Source organism: Tachypleus tridentatus, chromosome 8 (assembly GCF_004210375.1).
Source record: "Tachypleus tridentatus isolate NWPU-2018 chromosome 8, ASM421037v1, whole genome shotgun sequence".
NCBI lineage: Eukaryota > Metazoa > Arthropoda > Merostomata > Xiphosura > Limulidae > Tachypleus > Tachypleus tridentatus.
In genome coordinates this window covers 22,807,779-22,830,140 of record NC_134832.1, presented here as the reverse complement: position 1 = coordinate 22,830,140, position 22,362 = coordinate 22,807,779, and the positions used below count along the sequence as shown (strand labels likewise).

At 33.3% G+C, this 22,362-nt stretch overlaps 1 protein-coding gene across 6 annotated transcripts in view; it reads right to left on the bottom strand.

Moving 5' to 3' along the window:
- Window positions 1-22,144, bottom strand: part of LOC143258664 (protein PALS2-like) — a 113,782-nt gene extending 91,638 nt beyond the window's left edge. Inside the window, exons 1-2 of one of the 6 annotated variants that reach the window (XM_076518026.1) lie at window positions 21,856-22,144; window positions 2,372-2,545 (exon numbers count right to left, since the gene is read on the bottom strand). The gene's annotated coding sequence lies outside the window, so the exon portion shown is untranslated. The remainder of the gene's footprint in view (window positions 1-2,371; window positions 2,546-21,855) is intronic. The other 5 variants (XM_076518012.1, XM_076518024.1, XM_076518011.1 and 2 more) reach the window with 5 other exon arrangements.
- Window positions 22,145-22,362: the final 218 nt, after the last annotated feature.

Genomic DNA, 22,362 nt, shown 5'->3' with positions numbered 1-22,362 from the left:
ATAAATAAACCTCAGAAGAACAGAATGCCTGCAACTTTAATGTATTCGACAAAAATGACTTAACTAAACATTACGGTTAGTTAAGAACGTTCTCTGTAATAAACAAAAGTCCCTAATGTCCTGCCATTTTCATAGCTGTGTTTACAATGAAAAAAAAACTAAACAAACATATCAGATACTATATTATTTTAATTGCTAAGTAAAACACTGACTAACAAGTAAGAGGTGAAGTAATTGGGTGGTCTCAAGCCCTCGCCTTTCTGCTTATATGCTCCAAAAGTTCCTTTTTTATCAGTTGTAGAAATGTATACAACTACTAAAAGACACCTGTAAGTACACTTTGAGTACCAGAGACAAACCACAGTTCACACAGTCTCCCCCAAATCTCCATCCCAAAAAATGACTTGCCTTGCGATGTTTGAAAAGTACCCCTTTTTTCTGTGAGTCTCTGTCCTTCTAATGCTCTCTGCAGGTTAATGAACTAAAACAAATATACCACCCAAATTTCAACCCATTTTATTATAAACTATAAAATGATTTGTATCTGTCCGTTTCATAGTAACTTTTATTATTGACTAAATATAAAAACATTAAAAAAGTTGCTTTGGTTTTATACCCTTTTCATTATTGGTAAACAAATGAAATGAAAGATCTGAGATTCAAGCCGTGATTCCAATTAAAACACTCCGTTCCTTCAACTGCAGAAGCATTACAAAAGTAGCAGTTAATTATATTTTTCGATTTTATCATCCCTTGGGGCGCTGTGTGCTACTGACTAGTTTCGCTCATGATGGTCAACAGTCCAATATTAGGGACGGTTACTCCTGAACCTCAGGAATTTCTGAGGAGCTCTTGAGCTCATATTAGCACAAGGTATCGTTCAGACTGAACAACAACACCAACAACTAAAAACACTAAATATATCTTTCAAACGTTACATCATTCCCATTACTGAATATGTAACAGTTGTAATAAAATATGATTCCAAATCTGTTATATTCAAGTGTTTCCCCAAACGTGTAGATTTTATTGTATCACTAATAGCTACATTTATTTTCTCATTTGTAAAGTTTCTGTAATGAACATTCAAAAAATCTGGTTGAAATTATATCTAGGTAACATTAATTTATTCTACTTGTTAGCGATACCAATTAGGTAAGCAACACGAATTACTTCGAGGTTAGCGACTTTGCTTTTTTCGGTCACTTAAAGTTGAATATTCGTCCACGATGGTTATCGCTCTAGAACCGGGGTTACTCTGAGTTCACAATCGGTCGTTTAAACAGTAAACTTCTTAACTCTACTCAGAAAGAAGAACGCGGCCATTTTAAACTTAAGCTTTTCAAACTTTTAAATATTTCCTTAACTGTACGATATACTTGGTAAATACGGAAGGTACTAAATTACAAATATGCTGTAAATATCAAACAAATCAACAGCTATAGCACAGTTCAGTCGTATTTTGCTGATATATTTACACATATATAACAGAAGTTTGTGTAAGGCTATTTTAATTTTATAAGAATGTAAATTAGTTGATATTTTACGTTCTTCGTGTGTGTGTGTTTCTTACAGCAAAGCCACATGGGGCTGTCTACTGAGTCCACCAAGAGGAATCGAAACCCTGATTTTAGCGCTGTAAATCCGTAGACTTACCGCTGTACCAGCGGGGGACTATTTTATTCGTAGACTGTTTCATAATGAAAATTGCATCTTAAATTTAATACCTTCAAAAAAGAAACATTTGCTGATAAAAACAAATATTGATGATGACAAGCTTATAATAAAACCAATAACAAAAGAAATTTGAAACTTTTGTTTATTGTTAAGCTTAAAGCAAAGACTTTTAGCGTTATAACTCTTCAGGCTTACCGTCGAGCTAATGGCAGTAAACTTAAGACTAAAGAAATGGTGCTATTAATTCTCATTTTTAAAATATTGAAACATTATATAGCCATAAAATTGACACATAATAATGGATGTGTTAATTGCCTGAGATAAACTTAGAAAGGATTTAATTTCGTAAACTACTAGTCTGTAGCTGTAAGAACTTTATGTGTTAAGATCCTATACACGTATATAAGTTCCTTATTAATAATGTATGCTAACCTGTGAATCTGCAAGATTTTCTTAATCAATGAAAACACTTAGCGTATAAACTGACATTCTATCATTTTATAGTTACTAAATTTCAACTTAATGTATTGGAGGTTATGAGCACTCTAATTATCGTTATTAGGAAAGAGTAGATGATTTCGCAGATTTACCACTGAGTTACAGTTTTTAAGTAAATTTTCTTTACTAAAAAACCCGGGCGTATCTAACTTCTATAAAACATATCTTTCGTTTCCTTTGAGACGATATTAATTACCCTGATTGTTCGGTGTCCAAAGGATTCCGCCTCAGTTGATTGTCCCATGGCGATAGGAGGACGGTTAGAGCAAGTAACGACATATTCTACAATGTGGAACCAGAAGGTGCGTTGTTAGGCCGCGATTATGATCTCATCATAGAGTGTCTCAACATGTGAATACGTCCTCAGTGTCTACATTGAATTACATGTAAAAGTATTATTGGTTTAACATAGCAAAAACCCTCTGAACATAATATATCTCTTTCATCTCTTTATTATTTTCCCAACAAAAAATTTGCAATCTGGTCTATATAAAATGGCATATCTATTAAGGATATATTTACATGAAAACAAATATACCAAAAAATCTTTGTAGGATCCAAATTTAAATAAGTTTTCCTTTCAACACGTGTCGACAATGAAAAAATCATAATATATACAATGTTGTGTACAAACAGACGAATATGATCCTTGCAGCACCTTTTGTTGTAAGTCCACATTCGACAGTTCTTATTGATGAATTTACTTATGGATCAAAATAATTTCCGTGTTCATCTCGACTGGAGTAAATATAGATCCAATGGCTACAAGGTTTATATAACTTGATTCTAAATTCATAAAGTATGGTTGTTTTTCTTTGCGGTCAAGTAGTTTGTTTCTTGCTCATACACACTCAAGCTTCTCACATACCTAAATCTTGTGAGAGCATTGAGTCAGCTTATATAGTTTTCATAGCTTTTTGACTATCAGTTATGACGTTTTAGACTTATTTATTTCTAAAACTGACTGGAATTCTGCTTAGGCAAAAAACCTTTATAATATTTAGTAAAGCACTATCGAAACGTATTTGATTTAACAAATTTCCCTGTTTTACTACGTTAAACTGTGAATCACCAGCATATAGATCACATGTCAGATCAAAGGCAAAGATTCTGTATCATCCTAAGTATTCATCATATCCTATACCAGTTCCACTAAATAATGTTTCATAATATAAATATTAAAAGATCTAAATGTACTATATCTAAATGAGTTCATTTTTAACAAAGTAACATTTTATTATTTATTCATTTGTCAATTGTCTGCTATCAGCCTTTTAAGCTTAGTAATATACTGAGCGGTATAAAATTTAATATAGCCTGCTGTAAACGTCACGTTATTTCTGCAGTTTTATATATTACACTATCAATTTCACGGCAGACTCCTGCTCGACCTTTACAATTCAATTTTACTGTTGAATTATATACATCAAGCTCTGAGACATTGAAACAGGAAAACATTTTCAAAATCAAGAAATTGACATGATGAATGCTCGGATTAACACAGACTCTTTACATTTCATTTGGCACTTGACCTATCTGCTGGAGATTCTCACTTTAACTAGGTGAAACAGGGAAACTTACGAATTTAAATACGTTTTGGTAGTGCTTTAATTAACACTATAAATGATTTGGCTTATGCAGAATTCCAGTCAATTTTAGAAATCAATTAATCTAGAAACATCATAACTGATATCTCAAAAGCTGTGAAGACTATAAAAATTGATTTGATACCCTCTCAATATTTATGTGTAACAAAGAAGCTTAAAGGTGTTTTAGCAAGTAACTGGCGACCTGACTGCATAGGAAAATAACCATGCATTGTCAATAATGATTCAAGCTATATAAATCTCGTATCCACTGGATCTATACTTAGTTTAGTCGGGAAGAACAAGAAAAATATTTTGATCCATTAAGACTGACTCCTCATAAGAAAATTAATCAATAAGATATGTCATACGTGGACTTACAACCAAAACGTACTACAAGGAACTCAATTATCTGTTTGTGGACGAAATTGTGTTTATTATACTTACTATTATTATCGAAAAGTGTCGAAAAAACTGTTGTTTAAATTTGGATTCCACAAATATGTTGATGATATGAAAAACTTTCATATAAATACGTTCTTAACAAATATGTATTTTTATGTAGATCAGATTACAAAGTCTTTATTGTGAAAATAATGTTATCGAAAGTAATATTATATTGAGAACATTTTATCGTTATATTAAACCAATAATAATTTTACATGTGGTTAAAAAAATACACCAAAGATTTAATCACATGTTGAAACACTCTATGATGAGATCATTATAGCAACGCCTTCTCTGGATAATTTCTGCCTATTAGTGTGCCAGCGTTCTCTGGTTCCACTTCGTGGAACGATATTGTCATTGCCTCTAACCCTTCTCCCACTGCCCGATTCCCGCTTGGCGACCCCTACCTCAGTGAGCCGGCATTCTTCAAACACAGAACAATTTATGTCACAATAAATAATGATTGATTTTCTAGGAAAGTCACATGTGAGGTATTTCTGACCTTCTATCATATACTTCAACGACAATACTCGGCAGTTTAATCTACGAGCTTAATACGTCTACGAGTTCATATTTCTACCCTCTCCAACAGTTTTGATATACCCATTTAATATATTAGACTAATAACACAAGATGAAACCATTCTGAACCTATTTAAACGGATGTATCAACCAATATAATTAATTATCCTGAGGCTTTTCTGAATGATGATATTGGCTTTATTGGGTACAAACCAAATATTCATTTGTATTCACTGTTATACATGATAAAGATGCCTAACAAGATTAAATAAATTAAAAAACAATAAACTATGTTGTATTTTACCAACAAAATACGTTATCCGTTAATTATTTGGATATTTACCTATACATTATAAGGTTTTGTTCCGTCATATTTTCTTACATTTTAACTTTCAACTTAAAAAAAGAAAAAGGTTATTGTTGGAAACTTCTGAAACATGTCCTTCTTCATATACATTTACCAAAATCTTTTTGGCATATTTCTTCTTTTCATTATATTTCAGGAAATATACTTTCTGAGCACTATCCAACATATAGTTTGTGTTTAACAGCAAAGAATTAAACTAATTCTAATGCTTGCCAAATTTTTCATTAAGCATTACCTCATGTTAATGACTTATTAACTTAAAATGTTTGTTATTTTTTCATATTATAATATTAATCAATTTTCTCACCTCTAGCTTCTTTTTTAGTTTACATAAAAATTCGATATTTCTTGAGTTAAAATAAATTCTTCGAATCTGGCTGCATCATTTTGGTACTTAGAGCATGCAATGATTCTATTAAATCCACCAAAGATATATATAACTTTGTTTGTAATTTTATATGGAAAACAATTACATTAAGTAGAAAATAAATGCCATTTTGACATAACGAACGTGTTAGAAAAGGGTATCGTGCAGCTAAAAACCTAAAACGTGTCCAAATTGAGAAAAATAATTATCCTGAAGCGGTTATTCTTAACTGAGAATAGTAGGATTGACTATCACTCTTATAACTCACCCATTTACAATAAGACATCTAGATCATTAGTTTGATACATCACCACTTGGCCATACTCGAGCCAATAAGTAAACCATTAGAATTATAGCTACACACCCTGGCGTCTGTTTTTCGAAAAAAAAAAAAAAAGAGAAAGAAATTTTCTGGGAATTCCACTTTTAGATGCGAACATTTAAGTTTATCTTTTATCTAAATAACATAACTAAAATTTCGTTTCATTGCATGAATGTTCCTTAAAATATATAACACACTAAATAGGTTCCACATAATATAAACCTTTTTGTGTTGAGAACTCATGTGATGTGTTTAAATAATTTAGGTTTTAGTTACTGCTGACGCTCCTATTGTTTTACGTTGCATACAGTTTTAAAAAATACTTCATCCCATATAATTGCTTAATTGCAAACATTATGATTCTCTAACGAAATACGTTTATTGCGTCTTGTAATTGTTTTATTAAAATTAATCACTCGTGATAACCAACGTCCTTTCTGTTAATATTAAGGAACTTTCTTACTTTACAATACATTTCTAGAAAACAACGTCAACTGTAACTGTAAACTAAACTAACTGGTATCAGTTAAGGAATATTTGTATACTTCTATAAGCAAACTCTCGATGTGATATGAGTTAACCAGGTATGGTATGGGTAGATCTTTAGAGCTCTCGAGTTACAGTCTGAGAGTCGCGGTTTGAATCCTCATTATCATCGAACGTGTTCTCCCTTTGGATTGCTGTCGGGGCCAGCAACTAAAGTGTAAAAAAACCAAAAACCTAATACTAAATAGTTGAGCTCCCAACCTCTAAACGCGATGGGATTAAGGTCGAATGATTTGTTGTTGTTTTTTTGTTTTGTTTTTGGAATTTCGCACAAAGCTACTCGAGGGCTATCTGTGCTAGCTGTCCCTAATTTAGCAGTGTAAGACTAGAGGGAAGGCAGCTAGTCATCACCACCCACCGCCAACTCTTGGGCTACTCTTTTATCAACGAATAGTGGGATTGACCGTCACGGTATAACGCCCCCACGGCTGAAAGGGCGAGCATGTTTGGCGCGACGGGGATGCGATCCCGCGAGCCCCAGATTACGAGTCACACGCCTTAACACGCTTGGCCATGCCGGGCCCAAGGTCGAATGAAGAAGATAAACATAAATCTAGCACTGAAACTTTACTTTAATGTTAAGTCAATTTTCTTTCATTAACTCCTTGGTAAATAATACATTATTCTGTTTCTTTACTTCAAAGATACAACAGCAACTTTTACAGTAGGAAAATAGAATAATTACAATATCTGACCCATAGTATCCAGTCGTCAACAGGTAAGACTTGTATTAAAAAAAAAGGCAGTTTTATTCCAGATAATGTTTCAAACCCGTGATAATAAAGACAAGTTTTTTAGATAAGGTTAAATTAGCTTATTTAAAGTAAAATGAAGGGGATAAATATTAATTCAGGTAAAATGTGAGTGGGTTCCTAAGTATTTATCTGGCGATTGCTTTGATGACATATGTTGTTGTCAGGTGACTTGCTAATTTACATATTAAAAATCGTTTTAATATAATTGTCTACTTTCAATCGAATAACGAAATTGACTGTCACAGTTATAACAACCCAAAACGAAAAGTTTAGAGCGTACTTAAACAACATATATCTATAGTAGTGTCATATTAAACATTAAGCCATGCCCGACCCTCATGTACTGACAAGCTATTATTTCAAATAAGTTAACGTTTGTACTTTGTTCAAATAAGAGAATTAATATGAATAAATTAATTAAAAATTAAATAAATTAAATAAAAAATTAACATAAATAAATAAATACCAGCATTGTTGCCTTAGCTGAAATTCCTAGAGAGTCTCCTCTTAAGCTTATAAAAGGTAATCATCGCAACGTGGGGAGACAGTTTAATAATGTAGATGGTTTGTTGCATTCAGTATACTATAAATCTCGGACGCTATAATTGTGATAAACGCTTATTAATTGGAAAACTACAGATATTTGACCAGGAATGTTTATAGATTTCGAACATAAAAGACCGTTTAACTTTAGTGAATTAACTTCGGACGTTAATATTTTTACGAGGACAGTAAATATCTCACTCGGTGGAAAGTGTGTTTATAAACCACGTGAGGCGAGCCAAGAACAAAGCTAGCTAGCTTTCCCGTCAAGAGGTGTGTATCTGTGTATCATCATGGAATTAATTCGCTCTCCGTAAACCGTCGATAAAAGATTCGGTTCCAGACCAGATAGAAGACTCACTATTATTTGTAAGTTTGTAAAACTCTTGTATACAAGCAATTATTTGTACTAACTGTTATTATAAATTGTATTGTTGTTTGAATGTTAAAATACATATGTCTTGAGAAATAAAATTCTGTGAATCAATCTTGTTGATACATATCCTCATTCAATTAACTTCTTAATTAAAACTAAAAGTTCCAGCTATTTGAAATCGCAACACTAACATGCGTAACATGGCAAATTGGATAGTCGTTCGAGATAAATTATAATACGTAACAGGAGATAAAATACTTTGCTTAAACTGTTTAATATTGTATGTCATTTTAAACTGCTTGAGGCTTTTTTTTTATATAAATGTTATATTAGTGAAAGTCGGATTGTTTGTTTATTTTGATATCTATGGTTAGATAAATTCATGCAGTAATAAATTAAATTAAAACTGCAGCTCTAGTAAACATTCATCTGACAGTTCCGCGTACAAATCCTACTCGAAAGAGGCAAATAAAAAATTGGAACTGCCACAAGAAAATGTAAAATTACAAATACTACTACGATCAACTGTGTAAGATAATTTTATACATTCGTTTCAAAATAAAAGAATTTACAACAAATACAAGGTCTAGAATTATCATGTAATCCTTCATTAAATAATTTTACAAATATGAAGTAAACGTTTATTTGTGTTATTTATAAAACACAATACACCCTCCTGTCATATTCTTAATAAGAGGTCAATCTCAGGTCCTTCTTGGAATAATTTGACAAAATAACCGTATTTCACTAATTCTTATAACACAGTCTCTCAAAAAAAATTGAGAAATCTAACTTTGCACTTGGTGACTCTAATTTTTATTTATTCTAATGAATTTTAATGCTTCTTTCTTTTGTCATGTTCCTTGATTAATTCACAATAATAAATACCAAATTACGTCACCGTTTTCCGAAGTGAATAGGATATAAACAAAACATCTTTGTAGTAACAGAGCAAAAATCGAAATACGATAAATGTTCCTCATTGAAGTAAATAGTTATTTATATAAACAAATTAGATATAATTATTTTTGACATAAACCTCTGTAATGATATATGAATAATAAAGTAAATGTAATAACGACAACCACATATAACTTGTTCTCATTTTTGAACCAAAAATCTGAATTGATTGATATCTATTCTACACTTTTAGGACTAAAAGCCATGAAACTCTTAACTTACCAATGAAAAATGAAACCTTTATTGTAACTAATTTGAAGAGTGCAACAGATAGCTAAAGGTCTTCTTGAAGACAGTAACAGATAACTAAAGGTCTTCTTGAAGACAGTAACAGATAACTAAAGGTCTTCTTTATTTATACATTACGGTGCTTAACAGTTATGTATAAAGAACGTTACGTTACGGTTCATATCGAAAAGGAGAATATTACTTTAAAGCAATACGTAATAGTTCTATCTTCTGATAAATCCAACTGTGAAGAGAATGTGTTCGATATGAAAACACGAGGAAGGTTCAACATGAGTAGGAGCGGATTACATCGCGATGATGAAAACAAACACTGTAACATTCGGTAGAGATTAAACATATCTTCATACCGTCACGTCTTAAGAAAATCAGCAGGTGCGTAGGACAAGTTGTCTGATTCGTAGTTGTTTGTCCTGATTGAAACATCATTATAACAAGAAGTTCGAGAATTCTCCCACAAATTACGAAAAAGGAAAAATCAAAGTATACTTTTTGGCATTTTATATTAAATTAAGTCGCGCCTTTTAAATATATGAAGACAAAAGAATAGATAAAATTTACCCAGTAGACACTAGAATTATCTTTTTAAAAGTATGGTGACGCATCAAGTCTGCCTACATGAGTATATACAGGAAATAAGTAGCTTAAAAAAATGATATATATATTAAATATCAAACCCTAAGTCAGTGGAACGGAAATACACTTTTAAATTCCATAATACGAGAAGTTACGTGCTAGTACTAATCTTATCGGCATGGCCATTGCGAAAACCGCTAAAAAATCAGTTCCTTTATTCTTCAACTGAAAGTTGATATAGGACGCAGCAACTGAGTTATAACACTTGTCAACATCGCTGAATATGAACTACTCTTTGGCATGAAAATATGACAAATAACAAAGCAATTTCTTGCAGTAATACATTTTTACGAATTCTATACCCTCAACTTTCATATGTTAAAAGTATGAATACTACTATTTGAAACATAAGTTCATAATACTTTACTACTTTTAACTGACACAACTAATAATGTGATGCAGTAACTGAACATTTTTTATCTCTTACAACGTAGTTCTAAACGCACTTTCGCGTGAAAGAAAATGCTCGACAATATTTTATTACATTAATAAAGTATACAAACACCTACCACGTCTAGATGTTGCAACTATTACATTCTGGAGATATCTGTCGTACCTAATCAAACACACGGAAAATACATTTAATTATCGCCGAAAGACAGAACATCTACTGCCATTGTGACTAAATGACTGTTGTAGATGAAATAATATTGTAATTGTTATTGCATACTATATATATTTTTGGCTACAAGTGTTTTGAAAATAATCTCATTAAAATTAACGTTACAAGTAGATAAAAATCATATTTTAATTTTAAAAAGTGGAGTTTAATCTTAGCATTCAGGTCATTATGAACACAGTATCAAAAGCCATGAAAAACAAAGGTAGAATACTATTTTATCTCAGAACGGCTGGTATGGGTATTAACACTTTTATTGATAAGGAGAGGACAGCGTTTCGATCTTCCTAGGTCATCTTCAGGTTAACAAAGAGAATTTTCAAGTGACCGTTAGTGGACACGTGTCTTAGGGACGAGAGTATAAACGAGTACGGGATTGTAGGGGGCGTTGCAGTTTGATGTTAGGTTATTAATTAGTACAGGTATAAAAGTGTTCATCAAGAAAAGTAGAATTATATATGTACCTTAAAAATATTGTAAAAGCTCAGAACGTTATGTATCAATTTTCCATGACTCTTTAAAGTTAATTTTTTCATTATAATAACAAAACATTGCCGTCACCAAATAATATCAGTTAACTTGTTATAAAGATTTCATTATAAAGTAGCCCCAGTGTTAAGATATTACATAATCTTACTGTAATGGGCAAAGCATGTATGTCATTATTTATGTATGTAACCAAAACACTTTTGCCATCCATTGAATGGCATCACAAACAAAACACCATAAAAAGACCGACATTCTTTGATATTCAAGATACAAACAATTAGAAAAATAACTGTGGTATGTGCATCCGTAATGACGAGAAAACCCACTTGTAGAGAAAAATATATGTATAAAAACAGCTTGTATGGGTAGAGAAAGCTCTATGTAGCGGAGCGAACAACGTTTTGACCTTCTTCGATCATCCTCAGGTTCACAAAGAAAGAAAGAGGTAACTGACCGGATACCTGACCACATTTTTGAAGGCGGTTGTGTAACTGAGTATAGAAATGTAGAGGGCGTGCTTAGTGTTGGATTATATTTATTAATATAGGTATAAAGATGTTCCTTTGCATTGATTTATTTTGGGATTGAGTTGTTGTATAAGTAAGGGTTCTTTAACTTTGTTTATGTTTGTTTCTTTATTTAGTATTTGGGTGTTTTCTATGGTTATGTTGTGTTTATTTAACTTTCAGTGTTTGAAAACGTGTGAAGGTGACTTTTTGTGTTCTATGAATCTGGTTTCCATTTTTCTACTTGTTTCTACAATATAGAAGTCGTGGCAGTTATCACATTGTATTTTATAAATAATGTTGGTGTTGTGTTGTCAGTGCAGTTTTTACATAGTATAGATTTTAGTTTTGTACCTGGTTTTTGAATAAATTTGGTATTAACTGGAATGTCATATTTTATTAGTTTTTGCCAAATGTTGGTTACTTTTCTGCTGATGTCGGGAATATATGGTATGCAGCAGTATATGGTTTCATGATTTTTTAAATCTTGGGGTATATTTACCTTTGTTAGTTGATTTTGCTTTTTGTCTAGGTGTGTGCGTATAATGTTTTCTACGGTTTGTGGAGGAAACTTATTGATATTGATGAAATATTGTTTTATTTTGTCTAATTCGTCGTTAATTTTATCTGGTGAGCATAGTTTTACGGCTGTGTTTATTTGGTTTATTTAGTAGGTTGAGGTTCTGTTTTGTTTCATGTGCTGAGTCCCAAGGAATATACAGTCCAGTATGGGTGATTTTTCAGTGGATTTCTGTTTTACATTGTGTATCGGTTCCTTAATTCTGAGGTTAAGAAATGATATTTGATTGCTCCCTTCCTGTTCACATGTGAAGTTAATGTTGGGATGTATAGAGTTAATGTGATTGAAAAAATTTAAGTGTGTGTGTTGTAGATGTAAATCCCGCAATTGTGTCGTCTACATATCTGTATAGGCCCGGCATGGCCAAGCGTGTTAAGGCGTGCGACTCGTAATCTGAGGGTCGCGGGTTCGCATCCCCATCGCGCCAAACATGCTCGCCCTTTCAGCCGTTGGGGCGTCATAATGTTACGATCAATCCCACTATTCGTTGGTAAAAGAGTAGCTCAAGAGTTGGCGGTGGGTGGTGATGACTAGCTGCCTTCCCTCTAGTCTTACACTGCTAAATTAGGGACGACTAGCACAGATAGCCCTCGAGTAGCTTTGTGCGAAATTCCAAAACAAACAAGCAAACAAACAAAACATATCTGTACCAGTATAGTGGTGGATGTAATTCTGTGTTAATTGCTTGTGTTTCAACTTGTGTCATAAAATTATTGGCTAGAACTGATGATACTGGATTCCCCATACTTAGGCCATTTGTTTGTATATAATTGTGGTTGTTGAACATGAAGTTTGTCTTTATCGGGGTGAATTCTATTAGGGTTGCTAATTGGTTGCTGGGAATGTCTATTGATGGGTTAGGGTCTCGGGTATAGAGTTCTAAAGCTATCTTGCAAGCTTCAGCGATTGAGACTTCTGTAAAGAGAGATATGACATCGAACTGGCCATTAAGGTTTTATGATTTAGTTGATTAAGGTTAGATTTGAAATTCCTATACTCAGCTACCCAACCGCCTTCAAACATGTGGTCAGCTATCGGTCAGTTACCTCTTTCTTTCTTTGTGAACCTGACAATGACTGAAGAAGGTCGAAACTTTCGCTCCTCTACATAGAGCTTTCTCTATCCATAAAAACCGTTTTTACATATATATTATGTATGCGCAACACCTTCTTTCATATAGAACTAGGCCTGGCATGGCCTAGCGCGTTAAGGCGTGCGCTTCGTAATCTGAGGGTCGCGGGTTCGCGCCCGAGTCGCGCCAAAACATGCTCGCCCTCCCAGCCGTGGGGGCGTTATAATGTGACGGTCAATCCCACTATTCGTTGGTAAAAGAGTAGCCCAAGAGTTGGCGGTGGGTGGTGATGACTAGCTGCCTTCCCTCTAGTCTTACACTGCTAAATTAGGGACGGCTAGCACAGATAGCCCTCGAGTTGCTTTGTGCGAAATTCCAAAAAACAAAACAAACATATAGAACATAATTTTAAATAAAAATATTCTCGTTACAACAAGAACACGACTTTCACTAGAATTCTACGTGAGAGTTTGATTATAACTCTATTAATGTGATTTCTAAATATAGTACTTAAAAGTGGAATTCTTAAAACTTATCAATAAAGAGAACCATTTTTAATAAATAAAAACATTTCAGTTTAAATCAACACAACCCGAACACTTTCTTTGAGTACTATTGCTACGAAAACATTTTCTTTGAAAATGTTCACTTTTTCTACATTTTCTTCAATGAAACGTGAATACTACGATTGGTAATTATAAGTAGAAACAGCCCCCGTAGGGTATCGTTTCTGCTAACACTTTATAATAATACATACACGTATCTTATTTACATTTACTCTTATATTTCTCATTCTTTACATTCTCTGTTCGGCCTTATACAAAGATGAGAGATCACAACAATATTTATTCTGAAACTGAAAATTCAATCATGCATCCTGTATTAAATCCAAAATCTTTATTTTATCGTGTCGTATCTTTCTGAGATTTGAAATTCTATAAATGCCAGTTGGTGTTACAAGTTAATGTTATTAGGTTGTGTATAAACTTGAGCTCATTTATTCTAATTTCTGGCATTTCATTTTCATAAAATATTTACATTATATCAAAAGTAGGATCGTTAAACCGTTCATTCCCTTGCTTCAAATATGATAATATAATTGTAAAGCGTATACAAAGTACGTGTTATTCATAAATATCACTCGTTTCACAAAATTATAGTTAACCACTGGTAATTTTCTGTAAACAAACAATCAATGTGTTCACTACCACAAACAACTTGACGCTACATTCATAATAGTTATTATCATATTTAATATTTACATCATCCCAGATCTTCCTGCAATAATATAAAGTACAGTTTTCCAAATCTTCGTTGTATACAGATCTATACACAGGAAACTGCCAATGATTATTATATTTAATTGTGTATAATTAAACGTTAGTGACTCTTAAAAAGTCAACTGTTTTCGTTTATGGAAGTTTATCTATGAAAATTTAAATAATTGTTAAGATAATAATGTTTTTGTCTGATTTAATTTTTAATATCAGTGTATTCCATTTCTACTCCAATTCCATACTTTTAGTATTATTTAGTTTGATACTCTTTCATATCGCTATTGCACAGTGATGTAAATGTGCAAAGGTAGTCGTTTGTTTTGTGGCACAAAGCCACTCATTCGGCTTCTTCGTTCTGTCAAATCCTGAATTTTGAGGTTAATTTTGTAAACTTAACGTGTGATTGTAGCGAGAAGTTTTATTGAACTTTTGCATATCAAATTTTGCTAGAAAACTAAACCATGGAATAATTAAAATTGATTAACTGAACATTCTTTATTAATTGAAACACAGCAAAATTCTTATCTTAGTCCTCTTTTAGAAATGACATAATGATCAAAGTCATTTCAATCTATTACAAGCCTTGTGTGGTTTTTGCCATTCCTAAAGCCTGGCATGTTTAGATGGTTAAGGAGCTCGACCCCAAATCTGAGGGTTGCGGGTTCGAATACCAGTGACACCAAACATGTTCGCCCTTTCAGTTGTAGCGGTGTTATAATGTTGCTGTCAATCCCACTATTCGTTGGTAAAAAGGTAGCTCAAGAATTGGCGGTGGATTGTGATGACTAACTACCTTTTCTCCAGTCTTACACTGTTATGGTAGGGACAGCTTGCGCAGATAGCCCTCGTGAAGCTTTGCGCAAAATTCAAAACTAAAAAAACTATTCCTCAAACTTAGTTCCAAATTTTGTTTATGACCATAAAAAGTTTTCTAATTAATGTTTATCAGGTCGTTGATATCCGATTATTTTTAAGAAATCATTTCAAAACATTTTCTACGTAAAGTTGTTTGGTTGATTTTAATTTAATTTATGAACATTTCTATTATGTAAATAAGATGTACAAAATTAAACTTTAGTATATTTGTGATAAGAGGGAACATGATATGTTTTGCATATGTTTTAGTTGCATGGGAATTTTTTAGTTGTTTTCTTTTATTTAGTTGTTATGCAGTTTTAGTATGAACGCGTTACCTTGGAAGTCGTTAAGACTTTCTTATTCTAGTTGCTTTGTTTCTTTGTTCACTGTTATAGAAAATCTCAATTCTGTCCTAAAACAGTAACATAGTGTGAAAGAATTAATGAGAGCAATACCCTTTGCTTGTCGAGTTGACATTGTCTGAATGTTACAGAGAACTGCTGTAAGATAACAAAGATCACGAGGTGACGCTGCCAACTGGACAAAGAAAACAAGTACTGGGGTACTTGGTTCATTTCTAGTTGGTTTTCATCGTGACTAGTTTATCTTGAGGTACAGAAAGCTGGCAAGATTTCGCTACCATTAAAGGCGATCGTCTACTTGTTTACGCAGGTATGCAAACTTTTTTTGTTGTTTTGTACAGATAAAATTTATTTTCACTATCCTCCAAACGTATACAAACTGCTTATTTCTTACGCAATATGGAGCTCATCAAGTTATCAAATACAGATTTCTCTTATTTGCTGATCGAATCTTCTTTTATTAACTGGTTTAACTATCTGATACTTTGGAGAAACCAGTTCACCTGATAATACCAAACATTCATATCAAAATACTTATTAGTCTTCGTTTTCTTTTCCCTCAGAAATTTAGCATCTTTGTTTATTTTTTCTTTTCTTCCATTGATATATATTTTTTTTAATTTCGCGCAAAGTTACACAAGGGCTATCTGCGCTAGCTGTCCCTAATTTAGCAATGTAATACTAGAGTAAAGGCAGATTATCACCACCCATCGTCAACTCTTGGGCTACTCTTTTACCTACGAATAGTGGGATTGACCGTCACACTAGCGCCAACATGGCTGAAAGGACAATCGTTAACCTTGTATAAAACATCTAGTATTTCTCCACTTTATTCTTCTTATTATTTTGAAGGGTTCTAACTACCATGAGGATAAAATCTAATCAAATTCACTGCATTTACATACTATTTTATAGCTTCACTAAAAATATTTATTCATTTCATAAAATATTATCATAAAATAATCGCATTTCAACTATTGGGTAACATTAAATTATGATTGCGTTGGCCTGATGTATGTTTTTAAAATGATAATTTTGCTCGTGCTTATTTTAAGTTATCTACGCCCGATGAATGACCAGTAAAGTACCAACGTCACCCACAGATTTTGAAGGTTTTTGTCCTGTCTAAAAACTGAGAAAAATAAGACGTTTTAAGCGAGCAACAAATTTATGCTTCAAATAAAGAAAACAAACCAAAACATATTGCAACAACTGGCGGTTTAACGTCTTGTAAGATAGAGCTTGGATTCGATACTTTTATCAACACGATATGTAAATATTTTAAAATTATGATGGAGCTGTCATTTGTACTAGTTAAAACGTAGTCAGTATTGTTATTTGATATATGTTTGAAAGATGTTGTTACATGTTAGATTAGACACAATCAGTTAGTTATGTAATAAACAGTAATTATAAAGATTTTGTTTTTATTTATTTGAGAACACTTAATATATTAAAAGTTGCCAATGTGAGGAAAAGCTATGTTATATATTATGCCCACAATCGTCGATATTTACTGGAGTATTGAAGGTTCCTAAGTTTGTACTGTTACTAGTAAAAATGGCGTAAACTTAACAATAAAGAATGTAAACATTGTTAGCTTACACAGTATTCTTTTAAATTCATGTGACAAAAAGATTCTCAGTGTATTTAATAAAGTTAATACAATAAATAGAGAAAACTTTAAACAATATTCGTGCATCTGACGAACACGCATCCCGTTTCGTATTACCTGAGTTATATTCTAGCATATGAACGTTTGTGGTACTTTCAATATACCACTCATTTCCACTCTAATTTGCTAAAGTGAAATGCCAAATACGATAATTTGAAACTGAAAGCAGGATATACTAATAACAGGTAAGAAATTAGTTATAACTGAAGTCCCTGAAGACAGTTTCAAAACGTAGGTCATTACAAAATAATACATTTCACGTTTTTAAAATAGTGTACGAAACCCTTAACATGCATGCTTGATCGTTACGTTAGTAGTGTAATGACATTTAAAATTGAGTGTTTTTGGGGATGATATGTAATACCTCTTTCCAATGCAAAATATTCTTACACTCAGATTCTGTCGATACGTTCAGTCTGAGGATTTAATAATTTTGAAACAAGGATATTCGTTAAACTTAATGGCATTGAAAAAACGAACGTAGATAACCTTGGAGCATAGGGAAACTTGTAACAAGTCATATCCTACACCATTGTGCAAATTAATTGAAACAAGACGGAAAATTACGTTTTTTTCAATTTTTTGCGTTTTATTTCTGAGAATCCAAAAATTACTCACAAATTAATACATGATATGACCGCCTTTATTTTTCAGAAAATAATTAATCCGCTTTGGCATCCAGTTCACGAGTTGACTGCAATCTTTACTAATTTTTGGATCGCGGTACCACACCTCAATTATGGCCTCAATTAGCATATCTTTTGTAGTACAGTTTTTACCCTGAAGCCTTTCTTTACAAATCGCCCAAAGATTTTGAATAGGATTTAAGACTGGAGAGTTTCCAGGCCAGTCCAGCACATTTATTCGTGTCGTAGTCATAAAATTCTTCACAAGTTTCGATGTGTGACACAGAGCCAGTTCTTGCTGAAAAATTCCAGATCCATCTGGAAATCTCTTTTTCAATTCTGGAACGCCTCTTCTCTGCAAAACTTCGATGTACTGTGGTCCTCGCATCATACCTTCTACGATATGTAAGCCTCCGACGCCAAAGTAGCTAAAAAAGCCACAAAACATCTTCTTCAAGGAATGTTTTACGAACTGATTGATGTGAGATTTTCGAAGTTTCTCACCTGGAGATCTTCGAACATGCAGACTTCTTTGACCCTGTACAAAAAAAAATGAGTCTCGTCACTAAATAACACCTTCCTCCATTGTTCTTGCGTCCAGTTCTTGTATTTCAGACCCCAATGATACCGTTTTTTCTTTATTGAGTTTGTAAGAAGTAGATTTTTGACTGGTCTCCTTGCCCTACTAACGCAATTTCGAATGACGTAATATTCCTCAAAATTTTGTCATATATCCCAAAAATAGATCGACCGTATTGCAAAACACAGCTAATGATGCCGTGTGTGTGAAAAAATGACTATTAAAGGAAATCAGCGGTTCCAGCGAACCTACACCGGCCGCCATGCTGAAAATATTGTAAAATGACCATTTGTTTCAATTAATTTGCACAAGGGTGTAGCTATGGTAAGCAAGGAGTGAGTTCTTTTAACAAATGAGAACCTCTGAACATAAAGTTAAGTAGGAAATGCTGTCCATATGGCTCTAAGTACTGTGCACAACATAATTAAGAAGGATTTCAAGTTGGCAAAGCGAAGCAAGTCACATGTACACAAGTTGTTTTCATGATACACATTCATCAGTCGTCACATGCCTCAAGCAGTTGGATATTAAAACATGTATTCACGCCTATTCCATACGAATAACTAACAATCAAGTCGGCGAATGCAATGTCTGTGAATTCCTGTTGATACAGGCGCTGGTAAACCGTCATCCTTGTACAGTAGTTGGCTGATGAAGACATGCACGGTCGTCAAATGAAACATGACTGGACGTAGCACCATGGAGTGCAATAACATGGTGAGGCTACAAAATCATTTTAATATAACATACACGACATTTTACAGTTTCCTGAATCATGATGCACGACATTCCGCTACAGTCTTTGTCATAAGCTAATTTCAAAGTGCTCTGTTAGGTACAACTTATAAACATCAATAATTGCCTCAGAAAACAGTTGGTTTTTGTTTATTTGTTGTTTAACACAAAGTCACACAATGAGATATCTGTGCTGTGCTCACCACGACTGTAGAAACCCTACTTTTAGCCTAATATGCTATCACACTTGTTTCTAAGTCGTGGGGGAAGCGACAGTAATTGTAATCAAGATACCAACAAGAAAGTAACCCACAAACCTAAACCTGCAGAAGTAATAATTACTGAATTCGGCACTGGTTACATGAGTGTGGGAGAAATACTAGCCCACCTATGCTAACATTTCAATCTTCAATTACTCGTGTGCTACAAACATGGAATACCTCTAACCGTGGTAACGTAGATTACTGTCCTTTCAACCATAGTCATTATTTCTTGATCCATATAAACTTTGAAAGGTGTTGAAAAATAAAAGTCTACATCAAGTATTAAATCGATTTTTTAGAACTACAAACTAATTATCCCACTGCAAGTCTTACTCTGCTACATTTCACTAGCAGTCTCCACCACATAAAGTGAAATCAAAGTGCACAATAATATTTCGCTTTGGGTGCAAAACTTTGAGTGAAAAAACAGTAGAATGGTGAACTGAACAGTTTGCAGTTTGCTTCGGACGAATTAGTCTGTTTTTGAGTTTATAACGGGAAACGCTTTGGATGTCACTCAACCCAAATATGATGAGTAAGAGAGTGTGATCATATAAAAGTTAAGGGCTCACTCAGCATTATAAGTTGACGATTTATTTAAACATTGATATGTCACAAAGATAACTTTGACCTAATGTGTATAACATCATTATTAGATCACCATCATGTAATTTAACTTAGAAATATATCCCATCGCGACTGTTCTTGTTACAAAGTTTCTGTGAATCAAAAGTTTGTTTTGTAATACTAAATTTAATAAAACAGCATTCTTCCTGTAGTCCAATTATTTATTGGTAGGGTATGTGCTCTGTGTGCTGTCCCTTGTAGCATCTATATGTCATTTAATGTCCTATGTCCCTAATCGTAATTGGGAATGAGAATGGTGCTAATATACGTTTTGAATTAACTTTTCTACATACACATTCTGGTCTAATCCAGTATGACAATCATAAGTTGTAAGCATCCGATAACTGAATTTTAGGGCATTTAACCTGATAGACATATTATATCTCTATCAAGCAGACGTTCAGACACTGTCTTCTTGACATGTAATGTGCGCTACAATGTTTTATTTTGCTGCAGTTTCGGAAGACGTAGAAGACCATATATTCATTTCCATCGCAGTACTCTTAAAGACAGTACGTTGAAAATGGTTGACTCTTACAAGACTGCATAAATTTACTTTTCATAAATCCTATTCCATTAGGAGATTTATTTTAAGTGTACTTGTTGTTTGAAACTGACTGGATAGTCTAAACTTCTCATGTTAAATATTTAGCGAGATCCAAGAGTCCACGATGATTTCTAAGACATTTCAGTTGTGGTCTTTCTATTCCAAAGTTCGCGTAGTCTCTGTTTTTTGCAACTATGTCTTCATTTCGTCACTCACTCTCTCATAATTGCAACGAAGCAGTTCCTGAGGTAACTTTTTTAGGTTAAATGTGCAATAATTATACATCCTGTGTATATATCGTACGTACTTACATGATATATACGTAGTATACGACTTTCTTCTGTAATTCCACTTCGCTGTTTACGTTCTTTGTGTGATACATTATTAACACTGCATTACTATGCAAGATAGCCAACAAACTAAATTTTAAGTATTATATTTTGTGGCTATTTCGCTTTGTCCTCATAATATAGAAATAGTCTCTTTCTAAATACTGTATATATATATACCCATATAAATATGTTTAGATTAAATAGTTAGATATGTACAGTTACTTATGAGAAATTGCAGTAGTTTTTCATTGTTGTTTTCTATGTGTTAATATTCAGAATGTTTTATACACTCCAGAACTCTTCAAATCAGTAAAGTAACTTAATGTATATTAAACGTTATTTACATTTTACAACGATATAAATATTTTAAAACATTATACATTTATCGCTGGGAAATGCGTTTTCATCAATAATTACAAAATCGCCTTCAGTTTCATCTAATCTCGTTAAACATGCACATTTAGAGCAGTATTTACATTGAAAAATAAATCTAATAGCGTAATACAATTAATTAACGACCTTTTACTACGGAGAACCACCAAGTGGAAAGATAGTTTTCACTTAATGCTTACCTATTTGGGCCTGGCATGGCCTAGCGCGTTAAGGCGTGCGCTTCGTAATCTGCGGGTTCGCGCCCGAGTCGCGCCAAACATGCTCGTCCTCCCAGCCGTGGGGGCGTTATAATGTTACGGTCAATCCCACTATTCGTTGGTAAAAGAGTAGCCCAAGAGTTGGCGGTGGGTGGTGATGACTAGCTGCCTTCCCTCTAGTTTTACACTACTAAATTAGGGACGGCTAGCACAGATAGCCCTCGAGTAGCTTTGTGCGAAATTCCAAAACAAACAAACAAAGCTTACCTATTTCACAAAATGTGTTTTCTTAATAAAGTCTTTCAGTCACCGATAACTGTAAGATAACAAAGTTTTTATCTGTTAACAGGTGTCTCCTTACGTAGATTTCTGACCAGTTACGGTACACGCTATAACACTCATTCTTCAAAGAACAACGTATTTCACATTCAAAACATACGAAAGGTTACTTTTCGTGTCACTCTTTCAAAATCCACCCGTCAAATGTAGTGCTAACTAAGCACGCTTTGCTTTCGATGAAACAAGTAAGTACAAGGTAGAACCAACTACCGTTCCCTGAAACATACTATATGGATTTTATTTTGATGACTCATAATATACATCTTCACTTGTATTCCAAACAATTTAACTGTAGTCATGGTTGAAACACCAGTTAATCATCATTGTGTATGTGTTGTGCATATAGCTGTTCTGTTTCCTTTACACTTTAATACATTCAGCTTTCGTGACTGTGAAAAAATAACGAACTCGTCTAGGCGTTGTGCTCGGGATGGC